Source organism: Quercus lobata, chromosome 3, assembly GCF_001633185.2.
Source record: "Quercus lobata isolate SW786 chromosome 3, ValleyOak3.0 Primary Assembly, whole genome shotgun sequence".
Taxonomy (NCBI): domain Eukaryota; kingdom Viridiplantae; phylum Streptophyta; class Magnoliopsida; order Fagales; family Fagaceae; genus Quercus; species Quercus lobata.
Window position 1 is genome coordinate 50,871,005 of NC_044906.1, and position 17,143 is coordinate 50,888,147.

The window sequence follows — 17,143 nt, forward strand, 5'->3', positions numbered from 1 at the left end:
AAAGACCAATGTCACCTTGAGGCAAGAGCCTCACCAGAATAGGTAAAGATAGAGATGGAGAAGACAAGTATGCCTTAGAGATAGACATGGCAAAACGGATCAGAATTTTCTAACCCGACCTTACCCGACCCTAAAAATACTCGACCCGAACCCGATTTTTTTGACCCGAAGCAAAAACGGGTTGACCCGTGACCCGACCCGTGTTTTTGCGGGTCAACCGGACCCGACCTGAACCCGAACCATTTTTTTAAAACTCTTTTTTTGGGTTAAAAAAAAAAAAAAAAAAGTAAAATTAAGACAATATTGGTTTAATTGTTTGTTGTGAGCTTTAAGGAAACAATTGATACATTTACATAACTGTATGTAAATTAATTGAAAGATAAATGGTTGAGCATTCTGTAATGAGTAAAGATTTTTAAATATCAAATAGTAAAGTACATGTTAAGATAATCTAATTACAGTAGAGTTAAAAACATAGATTTAAAATTGTAGACATGTGTGAGAAACATTCACAAGTGTGAAAATAATGAAGCCAAAATATCAAATTAGCATAAATTATGAATGCTTAGACCTATTTTTTTAACAATTTATGTCCAAAATAAATGGCTTTTCAAAATAAATTATGATATTTCCTAGTGTATAAATAAGTAAGCAATCAAACTTTAATGTATATCTCAATTGAAATAGAGTGCCAACCACAATTGATAATAGATTATAAAATTAATTTTGAAGATAGTAAATTTCTTATATGTTTTTATTCTTTATCAAATGGGTTATCCAATAAGTCATTTGTAATTTTGTTTTATATTTTGGAATGTTGATATTGTGTAGAAATAAAACTTGTGTATTTGTTTTACTTATCTTTGTATTAATGTTAGGATTTTTATAATTTTAAAATTATTGAAAAAGTATTAACGAGTTTAACTGAGTTCATTCTTAATATAAGTGGAATTCAAAATAATGCATTTTACATCAAGTAATTAGTTGCATAACTTTCCAAATGGCAAATACATGTTGTTTTCTTTATATATAAAAAAAAAAAAAAAAAAAAAAAAAAAAAAAAAATGGGAAAAATACGGGTCAACCCGACCCAACCCGATTGACCCGAACCCGTTTTTAACCTGTTTAAAATGACCCGTTTTTGACCCATGACCCGTTTGACTTGCAACCCGAACCCAACCCGACGCCCCCGTTTTGCCATGTCTACCTAGAGACGCAAGCCACTTGGAGAAGTTTGAGGCAAGAGCCCTAGATGCACACCACATCTATCTCGATCCATCGAGCTTCTTTATTGTAGAAACCTTTGGACAGATCCTCGATAGGTCCTTGTTAGCTGTTCGATAGCTAACACACGCCTTGTTAAATCTTGATAGCTCTCGATCGATCGAAGATTATGATGTTTCTATAAATTTGTGACTTGCGATTTCAGATCCATTTTCCTTCAATCTCTCTTGATAGCTTCTCTCTTCTCTCACTCCCAAACACCCAAAACTCAATCTTTTCATCTTCCTCACTTCATTTTCGGTCTCAAGATCTCTATTCTTCATCTGGTATGATTCTTTTTCCCTCTTTATAATGCATTTACATGATCTTTGACCTAACTTTTGGGGTTTTTGAAATTGTTTGAGATTTTTCAAAACTTTTGAGTTTTTGTTAAAATTTTGGGATGGGTTTTTGTTCAAATGAACTTTAAACTTCATGCATTGCATCATACTCGCATTATAACAATGTTTCATGCATTTAGATGTGTGTTTACTTTGTTGCTATGTTGTGTGCTAGTAGGTTTGGATTGGGCTGAGCCTATGATGCATTTAATTTAGCATGTCACATGTTCATGCATTTTCATGCATACGTACCTTTTTGTTTTTATCATTTGATATTAAAAACTGCTTGGTACTTTTCTGATTGTCTCTCTCTCTTTCTCTTTCTCTTCCTCTTACGTTAGTCTACTCTATGGCACCTAAACGTATGTACGTATGTCTACTTCATCTTGGAACCCTCTTCATTCCGGGGAATCTTCTTCTTCTTCTCCATTTGACCCCACTCCATCTCATGTTTGGTTCCTTGATGAGAAGGCCAAATCGGACTTCTTGGAGAACTTTACATGACGCGGCATTCATTCGGATTGCCAAGTCGTTCTATCAGACTTTTCTGACATTGACCTACACATTGTCATCCATAGTAGGGGTTGGGAGTCACTTTGTGGCGTCCCGGTCACGTGCCCTTTCATGATCATACAAGAGTTCTACTCCAATATGCAGGGATTTAATTACTCTATACCTCAGTTTTCTACTCACATTCAGGGTATACGCATGGTAGTTACTCCGGATATTGTATCTGAGGTACTACACGTCCCTAGGGTAGCGCATCTTGACTACCCTGGTTTTGAGCATCTGAGGACAGTGTCCAAAGACGAGCTCGCGTCTCTATTCTGTGAGATACCTTCTTCATGGGGTGATCATCAAAACACCTTATGCTTGGCCTTTGCTAAAGGTCCAAGATTACTTAACATGGTGATGACATTTATTCTTCATCCATTGTCTCAATATAACACTATCATAGAGCCTCATGCTCGGTTTTTGTTATCCCTCATTAAGGATATCTCTATTGACTTCCCTTCACACTTTATACTTTCCCTTATAGATGTCTATAAGGATATGGCGACTCGTGATAGGCTCATTTTTCCTTCCGCTATCACGAGACTCCTTTGCCATTTTTCAGTCTCCTATCCTGTGTCTCCCTACTTCTCGTATATATGTTCCATAGATGTAGCTACCGTTCAACGGAGCACAGCACAGTTGAGACCGAGGCAACCCTAGACACAGACAGCAGCTCCTTCGGTGTCTACCATTCCATCCACCTCCGCTCCTTCATCTTTAGTGGGTGGAGTGACACTTGAGGCCATCATGGCACAGCTTGTGTGCATGGATGCTCACCTTGACACTCTCAGCAATGAGTTGTGTCAGGTGAACACCCGTGTCGGTTGTATTGCGCGACGACAGGCTGTGATGGGTGGTTTCACTGGCTTCCTCTCCCAAGGCATCTGAGGATGAGAGTGACAATTGCTCCAGCAGTGCTAGTGATGCTGAGGATGATGATGTTGGCTCGCCTAGTGATGATGAGATGTCTACTTGATTTACTTGCCCTTTGTCACTCGTTAACAAAAGGGGGAGTAGTTTTGAGATGAGAGTAGTCATACTCACAGGGGGAGGGTTGGTATAGGAGATAGGGGGAGTGTTTATATTGAGGGATGTATTGAGGATTTTTGTATCCTTTCTTTTCCTTCTATTTTAGATACATCATCTCTTGTATATGGGTCTTGTAACCATTTTGACATACATTGTACTTATATTTGATTTTTATATATATTGATGTATGTTATTCACCTATCTCTCTATGTTTTGTTTCTATTCTTTCTTTATGCACATGTTTCTTATTTATTGTATGCAATCTATTATTTTTGTTTCACACTAATATGCCGTGACGAGTTCTGTTTAAAGTGTCTCAGAAATATAGGTTGTCAAAGTCTACTTGCCATAAACTCTCTTCTTGCAAAATTTTTCAAGAGTTTGTGTTCGGAAAGATTTTATTGTATTCAACAAGTGAGTATGAGTTGAGTGATTTATAACTTCTCTCATATGTTCATTTGTTTGTTGTGGTTTTGTCATGGATTGCCAAAGGGGGAGATTGTTAGGACATATGTGATTTAATGTTAGGAACATATGTCACTATTTTATGTAATTAGCTAATCCTTTGACAAAACGCACTTTACTTGTAATTGAGTAGATCTAGGATGTGTTTAATGCTTCAAGAAACAAGGTTTCAAGTTCAAGTGTTAAAGCCATGCAAGTCTATCGAAGAATCAAGTAATGAAGTGCTGGATTTTAAAACTCGACAGCTAGCATCTATCGAGGTTTAAAAACTGCTAAAGCCCGTGACTCGACAGCTAGCTCGATAGATGGCTATCTATTAAGGTTTATGAAACTCAGTTTTTTAGAGCTGTTTTTCATCCAATTCGTGGGTATATGTTTGGGCATTCTTTTCTCACAGCCCTAGACATATATAAGGATTATTTTGAGGGTCGTCAAAGGTTACACAAGTTGCACAAGTGTGAAGCAAAGTTTTGTTTATGCAAAATTGTGACCAGAGACAGATTTTTCCCTAGTTAATCTTTCTCTTGAAGAAGCTGCTGTGTTTGTACACCGTAGGGTTTTGTGACCAAGGACTTTCTTGATCTTCATCATGTGATGAATTGAAGAACTTTGCAGCCAACATTCTTCTTAAGTTGGTGATTAAGTCGTATATTGGGATTTGCATAATTGGTTAGTCACGTACTGGGAGCCATGCATTGAAAGAAGAGATTGTCACTACAGAACAAGTCTAATTTGGTATTGGGGTAAGGGTTCAACTATAGGTTAGTATAAGGTACTAGGATTCTTTTACTTGTAACTACTTGTTTTGATAATAGTGGATTCTTGGGAGTGGTGACCTTAAAATCACCTGGTAGGGTATTTTCCATGTAGGTTTCCCCAATTTGTAAACAAATCACCACGTCAATTTAATTTCTGCTGCATATTTAGTTTAATTGGTGATTTTTTTGTGCTACCATGCATTTTGTATGTTAATTTGATTAATTAATAAACTTGGCTAATTAATCAATTAATTCATCATAAGGGGTCAATACATTCTTGGCCTATCAAGGATGACGGAGAAAGACATTCATTTCACTACTGTCCCGTTTACAGAGAAATATCCTTTGCTAGCCCAGTTGAGCCTGTTGAATTCTTTTCTTGTTTAACCCAGCCAAGGATTACCTTCCACACTGGGGAAGTTTAGATGGTTACAAGAATCTCATGCTAGGTGACCTCCAATATTTGAGTCTATCAAATGAGTCCCTAATTGAAAAAGGAAAAGAAAAGAGCCCAAATCAATCAAATGACAAAGTCATGGGCCAATCAAGTCAAATGAAGCCCCAAGCAAAGAGAGGGAACAAGAAAAAATTCAGCCTATTGAAGTCAAGAAATATGGGCCAAATAAAATCAAATGAAAGCCCAAAAATATGAAAATGGGCAAAGTTCAAGAGATGGACTCAAATTGAGGATATAGCCAAGCATGAGAGGCAAGTAAAAAGATTCTTGATGAAGTGTAATCCTCAACTTTAGGAAACCCTTCAAAGAATTTCATAGCCAAAAAATCCTCCTGTAAGCCTAGGAAAACCATATCCTTACATTACGGTCCTAAGGAAGTCCTTGATTGAGAGCAACTACTTAGTCTATGCATCTTGTGCTAAGGAATCACCCACATGTGGAAAGTTTTGAGTTTGATATCCTTCATTTCATGCTCCCAATTAACCCTAAGGCGACGTTATAACCTAATGAAAGACCTCATTGATCACTGAGGATTGGTTGGTCATGGGACATTGAACATTTGGTCAATAATTGATAACGGAATCACCCGCATATGCCAAGGCATGATGCCTCAAAAAGGGTAGGATTCTCTCCCAACCCTTGCTTCGAACCCGAAGAGTTCAAAAGGCCAAACACATCATTCAAGTCCTACCTTCATGAGATTAGAAAAGGGAAACCCATGTATAATCACTTTGCTAAAAAATCCTTGCTTGTGAACATGTTTCCTATTCAAGGTAAATGGTAGCCATCGAGCACATACACTTATAAACCAAATAAGGAACATGGCCTTATCGATCCTCTCTTATGGTACACATGCAATCAACCAGATTTTTGTGATCATGAATAAATTTCTAGATTTTGAATCTGGTTTTCAAAACCAATTGAAACAGAAAGGAAAAATGATGACCTTCAAAGATTTCAATTGACAAGAATTTTAGATCCTCCAAACTTTTCAAGTCAAAAAAATCCTTAAGGGCTATTCATTTCTTCCCAAGGCATTTCTAGAAAAATGGGGTTTTAAGATTGTAATAGCTTAGGCAAGCCTCTTTTAATCATTACCAGGCATCTTTAGAAAAACCTAAACCCAAAAGATTCAATTGCTTAACCCCAGGATCAGAATACCATTCGAACATCATTGCCCTAAATACTTTCCGAGCCTTTCTAACTCATCCCAAGAGAGGATGTCTGAGTCATTACTTGAAACATAACCCCAATCCCCAAAGATTGGCCTTAGTCTCAATCCTGAAACTAGGGTAGTTTTATTTTTGATATTTTCAAACCGTTAATGATATTCCCTTTATCCAGTGCAATTCAAGATATCCACTAGGAGAAGGAGAAATCTCTCCTCATGAGGGTCTGAATAGGTGCCAAGCATGCACAATTAAGCAAGACCGTAAAGAACTCATCATTAAGGCAATTCTTTATGCAGTTATGACCAAGAGTCTCAACATTTCTAAGAGGGGATCTTCCCTAAGCATTGAATCCAGAATTTAGCAAATCATGGAACCTAAAAAGCCTACAATGGGGCAATTCTTTAGTTCTTTTAAACCTTGGTTGGTGTCTCAATGATCCAGCACAACCAACAAACTCCTTACCTTCGGGTGGTCTTTAAACAAATTTCTTTCGATGAAATCCTTCAACTTCGAGTAGTCTTCGGACGGGTTTCTCTCGTTGAAACACCATCACCTTTGGGTACTCTTTGGATCAGTTTCTCTTGTTGAAACACATTCAGCCTTAACTAGCCCCCAGAGGGTCTCTTTCAAACACTTTCATCTTCGGCCAGTCTTCAGACCAGTTTCTCTCGTTAAAACACATTCAGCTTTAATTAGCCCCCAAAGGGTCTCTTTCAAACACTTTTGCCTTCGGGAAGTCTTCGGACTCATTTCTCTCGTTGAAACCTTTTACACACTTCCACGGTGTAGGAACTGCTCCACGCTTTGACGGCGTAGAAATCTTTTATGGTACCCGATGCATAACAACACGCTCAGTACAACCCTCCTCACTTCCATGATGTATGACCTTTTCCACACTTCTAGAGTGTAGGAACCCTTCTATATCTATCATTTTGAGATTCCAATTTAGCAGTGGTCATCTAATCTCATCAGGATTTCAATTTGGCAGTGGTAGTCTAATCCTATCTATCTTTTCGAGATTCAAATTTAGCGGTGGTTGTCTAATATCATAAGGGTTGAAATTCGATAGTGGTCGTCTAATCCTATCTATCCCATGAGGGTTCAAATTTAGTAGTGGTCATCTGACAGAGGTCCACAATTTATTCCAGGATTCAAATTTGGCGGTGGCTGTCTAATCCTATCCCCCTTTCTCAAGTATCTCTCAGGATTCAAATTCGACAGTGGTCGTCTAATCCTATTTCACTTTTATCTCAAAACATCAAGGCTTTCAAAATGCCTTTTTCAGGATTCAAATTTGGCAGTGGTCATCTAATCCTATCTCTCTTTTATCTCAAAATATCAAGGTTTTTAAAATGCCTCTTTCGGGATTCAAATTTGATGGTGGTCATCTAATCCTATCTCGCTTTTATCTCAAAGTATCAAGGTTTTCAAAATACCTCTCTCAAGATTCAAATTCGATGGTGGTCGCCTAATCCTATATCGCTTTTATCTCAAAATTTCAAATGTTTCAAAATATCTCTCTCAGAATTCAATTTGATGGCGATCGTTTAGTCCTGATTTTTATCTCAAAATGTCAAATGTTTCAAAATGTGTCTCTCATGATTCAATTTGAAGGTGATCGTTTAGTCCTGATTTTTATCTCAAAATGTCAAGTGTTTCAAAATATCTCTCTCAGGATTCAATTCGACGGCGATCTTTTAGTCTTGATTTTTATCTCAAATGTCAAGTGTCTCAAAATGTCAAGTTTTTCAAAATGTCTTTCTTAGGATTCAATTCGACGATGATTGTTTAGTCCTAATTTTTATCTCAAAATTTCAAGTGTTTCAAAATATCTTTCTTAGGATTTAATTCGATGGTGATCGTTTAGTCCTGATTTTTATCTTAAAATGTCAAGTTTTTCAAAGTACCTTTCCCGGGATTCAATTCGATAGCGCTTGTTTAGTCCAACGTTTTCAAAACTACTATCCTTCTTTAAGGTTTGCCCTTTAAATCAAAGTTGCATCATCACAATATTTTAAATCTCCCGAAATCTTATGTTTTATCATGCATAGTTTCTCATATCTAACTAGCATTTCTCCTAGTTTTATTTATTTTTCTGTTTTTTCATAGCATCCAGTATTTGCATGTTCATCTATGTTGTCTAAAAAAAAAAAAAAAACACAAAAAAACAAAAAACAAAAACAAAAAATGCCATACATCCGCGACTATGTCCATAATGTGTTGCAAGTTTGAAGTGAATTGTGAAAGGCAAAGTGGAAGCCAATGGATAAAGCTCAAAGCTATCTTGCCATTTGGAAATCCATCAGTTAATGCCTAGAGATCCTAAGGCAGGTAAAAGAGGTAACCGTGTGTAAATCCATTTGATGATTCTTTCAAAACTTGCCTGATTTTTGAGATGCCAGAAAAATACAACATCTTTATTCTTTATCCAACACCCCTAATTGCAATCGAGGTATTAGATAAAGAAGGGGCAGCTATATATACCATATTTTTTCTGACCTTGAAATTGGTTGGGAACCCAAAGGTCTTGAGGGTTTATTTTAACATGACTTTAAACATGTTGGATTTCTCTTCATTTTAATATTCAAAGGAAAATAATCAGGCTTGAGTTGATCGGATTGTCATGGAAATGAGAAATTTGCCAATTTGGGGTTTGCCAAATGTGCTTTATTTCTTAAATTGAAAATTGTTTCCCCTTTGAGATGCTTTAAAGATCATATCTGACATATTACTAGAGTTTTTAGGATTGCTCTTGTGAGCTTCATTTAAGATGGAAATTATTCTTGGAATGAGCTCAGAATTACCATTTGATGTAGGATATTAGTTGGATTTATCAAGAAATGCTTGTCACTAGATTTAATTGGGTCTGACAGTTTCACATTTATTTTAATTTGGTCCCATGATGTTTATCTCTTGATGAGTTTTTCTAAGTATCCTAACATTTTATTGAGTGTGTTTAAGGTCCGTTAATTATTGGTGAGTATAAAAAATGAATAGTGGATTGATGAGAAAGGACTTGTATTTGGTTCTAGAGTATTCCCCAAGTAGCCAATTTTGGACTTATCTGCCACAATCCATGCTTGGACAGCACACAATTTGTGCTTGGACAGCACGCATACTCCCATACAAATACCCACTACAGGCCTCAATACCTTGGACACACACACACAGCTTAGGCATCCTCTCTACCTCTCCCCCATCTCTTCCCGTCTCCCTTATCATTTTATCATCCAAATTATCCAGAAGATTCCGCAAAAGAAAAATCAGAAACAACTATCCCAAAATGCCCAAAAAAGCAACTCAAAGACAGTCTGAAAAACCCAGATAAACCCATTGAATAAACCAGAAAATAGACAAAAAAAAAAAAACCCTTGAACCCACAGAAAACCCGGAGAGTAAAGAAACCAAAAAGAAGTAGATTTAGGACATCAACAGAGAACCCAAACACGAGTATGAGCCTTTTCTCTTTTATTTCTTTACTCATTTTCTGAGTTTTGCCTTAGATTGAATCTAACTCTTTTATTGTGTTACCCTTTCAGCTAGGCACTAATCGAAGCAACTGGAAGACAGAACCACCAATAACAAGAACAACCATAATCAAGCATCAAGTAAACAGTGAACAGAAGCTAAAAATAAAAGCAGAGAGAGTACATCAAATGGGTAAACCCGAAACCCTCTCCCTCTTGTCTAACTCTTTCCTTTCATAGCATCTCTTTGTCTCACACACACACATACATTTTGTGACTCTGATTTCTACGAAGATTTGACACATACACACTTATATGCTGTCAAAGCCTCAAAACATCGAGCGCACAAACACAGGGACCCAACACTTACTTTCTGTTTTGCACACACTTGCTCATGTGCTGCTCTTTGAGTTCACACGCCACCACTGCCTCAATGTTTGGTAGATCTGTGAGGCCTTTAACTCCCATATCACCATTTTGTGGTTCACGCATCGTGCACGGCACTCTTAGCTTGTAGATCGGAGAGTTGGTTTTGAGATTAAGAGTGAGCAAGCAAAGATTAGAGATTGAAAGACTCGGTGAGATTTTGGGCTTCAGGTTTAAGCCAAAAGAAGGTCGAAGGGATGAAAGGAAACCACCATCGTGGTGGTGCTGGTGTGATGAAAAAAAAAAAAAAAAACACATACCAAGGCATATTAACTCAAAATAGTATTATAAAAAAGATTCATCAACCTAAATTAAAATTGCAATAAAGAATAAATAAATTTCATGTATATATATGTGTATGAGAGAGAGAGAGAGTAATCACCTTATTCGGGAGAGAAATAGAAAATAAAAAATTCACACAAAAATAAAACACAAGAGAGAGAGAAACAATGAGAGAAAGAAACAACTATTTTTGTGTAGGAAATATATATAGAAGGAGATAGAGAATGACAAATTTATAATAACATAAGAAAAATAGATAGATGAAGGTGACATTAAGGTTGAGAGTGGTGGAAAAATGAAAAGGTAAAAGGAACACCATGGTTGGAAATAGTGGTGTGAAATGGTTGAAAATAGGTAGCTGATATGGCCATTGATGTGGCTCAACAGGAATGTAGTAATAATAAATGTTACGCTTCAGTTTTTATATATATATATATATATATATATATAAGGTTGGGTTTAAGTTACACCTAGTGTAACTCTAAGTAATGTTACACTAATCAATATTTTTTAATTTAATGTGAATTTTGACAAATCGACCGTTGGATTACATTATCTTTGTATATTCTCCATGTAAGGTTGAATTTATTCAATCATGTGTTAGCTTTAATTCCACGCCAAATTTGCTTGTAATTTAGCAATTAAATACCTTGTATTTAGGTGTGATTTATGTAAGGGTAGTGTGTGAGAAAGTGTGAAGAAAACTCAAGATGTGTGTACTCAAAGGAGTCTCGCGACTAGATCTCGCGACTGGCAAGTCGTCAAAGTGCCACACGTGTGGAGCATGCAGGGGAGCTAAATTGTTACGATAGCTGGAGCATTACAGGACAAAAATTCCAGTCTGGCCAGGCAGTTAGCTCACGACTCAGACTCGTGACTCGTTCCAGTTGCGAGGTTGAGTCACCAGAATGCCCTGTTTGGATGAAAACTAACTTTTCGCATTCCTCATACACTCTACTATAAATACCTTTATACCCACGAAATGTAGAGATTTTTGAGAAAGAAGCCCTAGGGAAAAACAAGATTGACTCATCCACAATTTTTATCATTTGATTCTCTAAATTTCTCTACTCTCACACTCTTCATTGACATATTCTTGAGAGGTACATTTGCCAAATCCTTATCTCACCATACCTAGATAAGTGAGGAGGTGTTTTGGTGCTTGGGGAAGTAGTTCAGAAGAGACCAATTCATTTGGTTGATGCAATGGGCTTATTGCGGGATCTGGTAAGATAGAGAAGATAAGGTTCAGAGTAACTCTGTTGGAGCAAGAAGCTTGGAGGGCTTAGGTACACTGGGTAGATTAGGCTTGGAGGGTCTTTTTTTATTCATGTATCCCAACTTTATTCTCTAATGGATTATTGATCGCTTGGAGAGCGGTGGAGAAGTCTTTTGCTGAATACTTCGATTTCCTCTTCGATAACACATTGTCGTGTTATCTTTGTGTTTGCATCTCTCTTCCCTTACTCTTTACTTTTTAATTATTGCTGTGATTGTGATTAATTTTGGTTTGGAGTATTTTACCAATTTGGATTTAGCTTATATTCATCTTTCTGCACATATATTGTTTGTGTACAAGCTTGTATTGGTTATTTTGTATTTGGGGGTCTAAACGTTCATTGGTGTTTTATATGCTATTTGAACATTCAATTGGTATTAGAGTGGGTACACTTGTTGTGGTTTAAATACCTAAGTGTGATCCTAAAACCCTTAGCTATGAATGAAGCTATGGAAAAGGCTATGTTGAATTCTGGTTTAAATGTTTGTGATAATGACTCTATGAGTATGTTTGAAGATTGTCCAAACAATGAACTCCTAGGGTTATTAAAAACAAAGAAACATGCTAGATTGTTTTCTCACATGCTGAAATATTTTGAAAATGAGAATCATATCCTACACAATAGTCTATGCGAGTCAAATTCTTTGATTAAGAAGTATAGAAGAAGGAATAGAATATTGTGTGATAAGGTTGATAATCTTAAAAAGAAAATTCAATCTAACAAGAGTGTGGAAAATGAAGACAATTTTCTATTTGAAGGTCAAGAGTGCTTGTCCCATGCTTGCTTATTTATGCACACTTCTTTAAAGGTATTTAATTCGTGTTTATGGTATCTTGATAGTGGTTGCTCTCGCCATATGACAGGAGATAAATAACTGTTTAAGTCACTCAAAGAGAAGGTCGGTGACTATGTGACATTTGGCGATGGAAGTCATGCACAAGTACTTGGCAAAGGGACTGTTGAGATACCGGGATTACTTTTATTGAAGGATATCTTATACATCAAAGGGCTTAAGGCAAATCTCTCATGCATCACTCAAATATGTAATGAGGATTTCCTTGTTCAATTCTCAAAGAAGGGGTGTGTAATCATTGATGAAGAAGGGATTCAAGTCTTGAAGGGAAATAGAATTACCGACAATTGCTACAGAGTAGTTCCTCGTCAAAGATTTCCTGCAGAAGTGCTCATGTTGACATGTTGGAACAAGGTGAATGTGAGCACTACTTCACATTGTTTAGAGCTTTTTCATGTTGATCTAATGGGGCCCATAAGAACTGAAAGCCTAGGAGGAAAAAGGTACATCATGGTCATTGTTGATGATTTCTCAAGATACACTTGAGTGGAATTTCTTAGAGAAAAATCAGAAGCATGTGAGAAACTGGAAATTCTGTGCAAGAGACTTCAAAACAAGAAAGGGGCTCCTATTGTCAAGATACGGAGTGATAATGGCAAGGAGTTTGAGAATGCTAGATTTGAGTCTGTGTGAGAAGAATGGGATCAAAAAGGAATTTTTAGCCCCCAAAACTCCTTAAAATGGGGTGGTTGAGAGGAAAAATTGGGTGATTCAAGAAATGATAAGAGTTATGCTACTCAACAAGCAAATTCCTCAAAATTATTGGGGAGAAGCCATGAACACTTCATGTCACATTGGTAATAGAATATTCTTCCAAGTAGGAACAAAGAAGACTGCATATGAAATTTGGAATGTAAAGAAGCCAAAAGTGAAGTACTTCCGAGTATTCGGAAGCAAGTGTTACATTCTAAATGATCGGGAGAACATTGGAAAATTTGATGTAAAAATTGATGAAGGCATCTTCCTTGGGTATTCTACTACTAGCCGGGCATATAGAGTTTTCAACAAGAGAACAAAAATGGTAATGGAGTCCATCAATGTGGAAATTAATGATGCTATAAAAAAAGTAGAGATTGATGATGATGGAGAAGGACCAAGCTCCAAAGGACCCATTGTTGAGGTCGAAGCCCAAGATATTGAAGGCGAAGGACTTACACTGGAAAAGGGATCGACTCTTGTGAACTTAAGAATGGAAACAAGGTCAATGTCTAGAACATCAAGTCCTCTCACTTCTCTAGAAGTTCATTCTCCTATCTCCCGGAATGATGAAGTGTCCACCTCAAAGAAGCCATAATCAAGAGTGGTTAAAAACCATCTAGACAGTAACATCATTGGGTCACTAGATGAAGGTCTTCGTCTTAGAAAGGGAAACATACTTCTGGCTAATCATGTAACATACCATTGCTACCTTGTCCAATTTGAGCTGAAAAAGGTAGAAAAAGCTCTTTAAGATGAAAATTTGGTTGAGTCAATGCATGAAGAGCTGAATCAATTTATAAGAAATGATGTATGGGAACTTGTTCCTAGGCCTGAAAATGTTCATGTCATCGGCACCAAATGGATCTTCAAAAACAAGACCGATGAAGATGGAGAGATTATACGGAATAAGTCTCGGTTGGTGGCTCAAGGTTACAATCAAGTGGAAAGAGTATATTTTGATGAATCCTTTGCTCCCGTAGCAAGCCTTGAGTCTATCTGCATTCTTATGTCAATTGCATGTACTATGAACTTCAAACTCTACCAAATGGATGTGAAATGTGCATTTCTCAATGGTACTTGAATGAAGAAGCGTTTGTTGAACAACCTAAAGGTTTCCAAGACCCTCACTTCCTTGATCATGTGCTGCGATTGAAGAAGGCTCTTTATGGCTTGAAACAAGCTCCTGGAGCTTGGTATGATCGGCTTACACATTACCTCTTGGATAGAGGATTCAAAAGAGGATATGACGACCAGACTCTATTTGTCAAGAATGATGAGGACTACCTTCTCGTGGCTCAAGTATATGTTGATGACGTAGTATTTGGAACTACCACAGATGCTCGAGCTATAGAGTTCTCTAAGGAGATGAAGAAAGAATTTGAGTTGAGTATGGCGGGGGAGTTTACATTTTTCTTAGGCCTTCAAGTCAAACAAAAGGAGGGCATATTCATTTCACAAGAATAATATGCTAGAAATATTTTCAAGAAGTTTGGATTAGATTCCAAAAAAGCATGCCTCCACTCCCATGAGTTCATCTACAAAGCTTAATCTTGATCCTTTTGGGGTAGAAGTAAGTCCAACTTTGTATAGGAGCATCATTAGGAGTTTACTCTATCTTACAGCTAGTAGACTGGATATTGCTTTTAGCGTGGGAGTTTGTGCTCAATATCAAGCTACTCTGAAAGAATCTAACCTAACTACGGTGAAGCGAATCATACGATATGTCAATGGCACTCCGGATTATGGCTTGTGGCAATCAAAGGATTCTAATCCTTGCCTCGCGGGTTATTCAGATGCAAATTGGGCTGGAAGTGTGGATGACTGAAAGAGTACTTTAGGCGGCTGTTTCTACCTTGGGAACAATCTTGTCTCTTGGATGAGCAAGAAACAAAATTCAGTGTTCGTCTTTATGGCGGAAGCAGAGTACATTACTGCTGGAAGTTGTTGCACACAACTTCTCTGGGTGAAGAAGTTACTTCACGACTACGGGATTTCTCAAGATACAATGTGTGTGTTCTGTGACAACACCAATGCTATAAATCACTCTAAGAATCCAGTTCAGCATTCAAAGTTGAAGCACATAGAGATACGTTACCACTTCATTTGGGATTTGGTGGAAGATAAAGATGTATGTCTTGAATTCATACATATGGACAATCAAAAGGTGGACATCTTTACCAAACCTTTCAATGGTTCATGGTTTGAATCACTCTGTAAGACCATCGGCGTTGGTACAATTCCTTGAATCTCATGTGTAATGTGTGCTTTACTTATTTATCTTGATTTGAACTCACTAGTGTAGAGCACACACTACTTTGTTGGTTTCATGTATAGCATGTTTTGACAAATTTTTGTTTATTTTCTTGCTTTGAATGTTTTTTCTTTTTGATCAATCTTTACTTTTTTTTTTTTTTTTGGTGTCAAAAATCCAAAAACATATAAAAAGTAGAAAATCCAAAAAGTTTGATTGGCATTATTGTGTTTTGTCACATGCATGTTTTGCCTTGTATCTTTGTACAAATGGTTTTGTGCATTTACGAGTGTAGCTTGTTCTTTATGCACTCGTATCATTGTGGAAAAAATCTTGACATCTATGTGACTGTTGTAAATAGATCTTCAAACTTGTCATGAATGATTAGTCAATGGTTTTGTTGATCTTGAGACTTGTATAGACTTGTGCCTATATATCTTCCCACTCTTTTATTTTTTGCTTAAAGAGCTCAACCAATGTAAATCTCAAAATGAAGAGATAATGAGCTGCAAAAGCCGTCGCACATACTAGTATTCGATTAGGAAAAAGGGAAAACGACTAATATGATAAATTTATAATGCCCAAAAAGCCAAAGGCTTGTTCATCAAATTGAAATATCAAAAATTTCAGGCATTAATCTTAAAATGAGATGTACTAATTCAAAATGATCAAATGGTATGCTGTGTATGAAGCCAAATGAAAAGCTTCAAATTTATGTATTCAAGTTTTGTGGGGGGTCATATATGCATACTTCTATAATTGAGATTGGTCACTTTTCCTCGTGCTAATTTTGTATGTCTTGGTTGAATTGATCATTGAAACTTCACATTAGTCTAAGGACTATCTCATCTTTGATACCCACACACATCACACATGCTTATGTTCAATGAATGCCTTATTCATTTGTATGATTGTACTTGATTAAATGTGTTGCACTTACTCAATCATATGTTGATCAAACAAAAAATGATTTTTGAGTGTTTTAATTGTTTTTGTTTTGAAAAATTTCAAAAACTGTGCAACTCTGTTTTGGCAACTCACTCTCACAGGTCAATCCAGTCGTGAGCCCTCAGTCGTGAGCTTACTTAGAAGCTTTTGCGACTCTCTGGCGAGTCAAGCCCCCAGTCGTAAAATATTTCAAAAATCTAGGTTTTTAGCATTTTCGTGACTTAGTTTGGCGACCAGTTCACGAGTGGAAGCTCTAGTTGTGAGTTTTACTCAGAATGCTTTACGATTCCTTTCGCGACTTACTCACGAGTGGACCTTCTAGTCACGAAAAACACTTTGACAATTTTTTCAAAATTTGTCACATGGGATTTTGGTGACTTAAACTGGCGACTTGTTTGTGACTCATTCCAGTCGCGAAAAACGCATGTTTTGCACAATGAGGGTTATTTTCAGGACAGTTTTTAAAAACTTTTCATTTTTCCCTCGCATCTCGTGACTATTCATTGTCTTGTCCGTCTGTCCCTCTTCGAAAATCATCGTTTTCACACACAAAACCCCCCATTTTCTTCATCATTTCTTTACCAATCTTCAAGAAAAGGTATGGGTTTTGTCTCTTTCTCAGTGTATTTCACGTTTGTAGCCCTAGATTTCTTGGATTGTGTGTTTTTGGTGAGATTTGAAAATATGATGTTTGAATATGGTTTACTGATGTTTTTTTGGTTATGTGTTTTTACACTTTGCCCTTTGCCCTAGGGTACACATGGTGACGTTTGCTGCACACACACACTCTTTGATATGATTGAGACCTTAATGTCATGATTTTAGGCTTTTATTCAAAAATTCTGATTTGGGACTAACTTCGTGCTAATAAAGTTTGTTGTCATGTGTGGGTTCTTT

The 17,143-nt window shown here is 36.8% G+C and overlaps 1 long non-coding RNA gene and 1 pseudogene across 2 annotated transcripts; both read left to right on the forward strand.

Annotated features, from left to right (window-relative positions):
* Positions 1–17,143, forward strand: part of LOC115981023 — a 50,239-nt pseudogene that overhangs the window by 19,233 nt on the left and 13,863 nt on the right.
* On the forward strand, positions 9,218–15,366 carry LOC115979367. Of its 2 annotated transcripts, none has more exons than XR_004089042.1 (3): positions 9,218–9,490; positions 9,580–9,700; positions 12,359–15,366. It is a non-coding gene; the product is annotated as an uncharacterized LOC115979367 (long non-coding RNA). The 2 variants fall into 2 exon arrangements; XR_004089043.1 differs by lacking the exon at positions 12,359–15,366 and adding an exon at positions 10,876–11,169.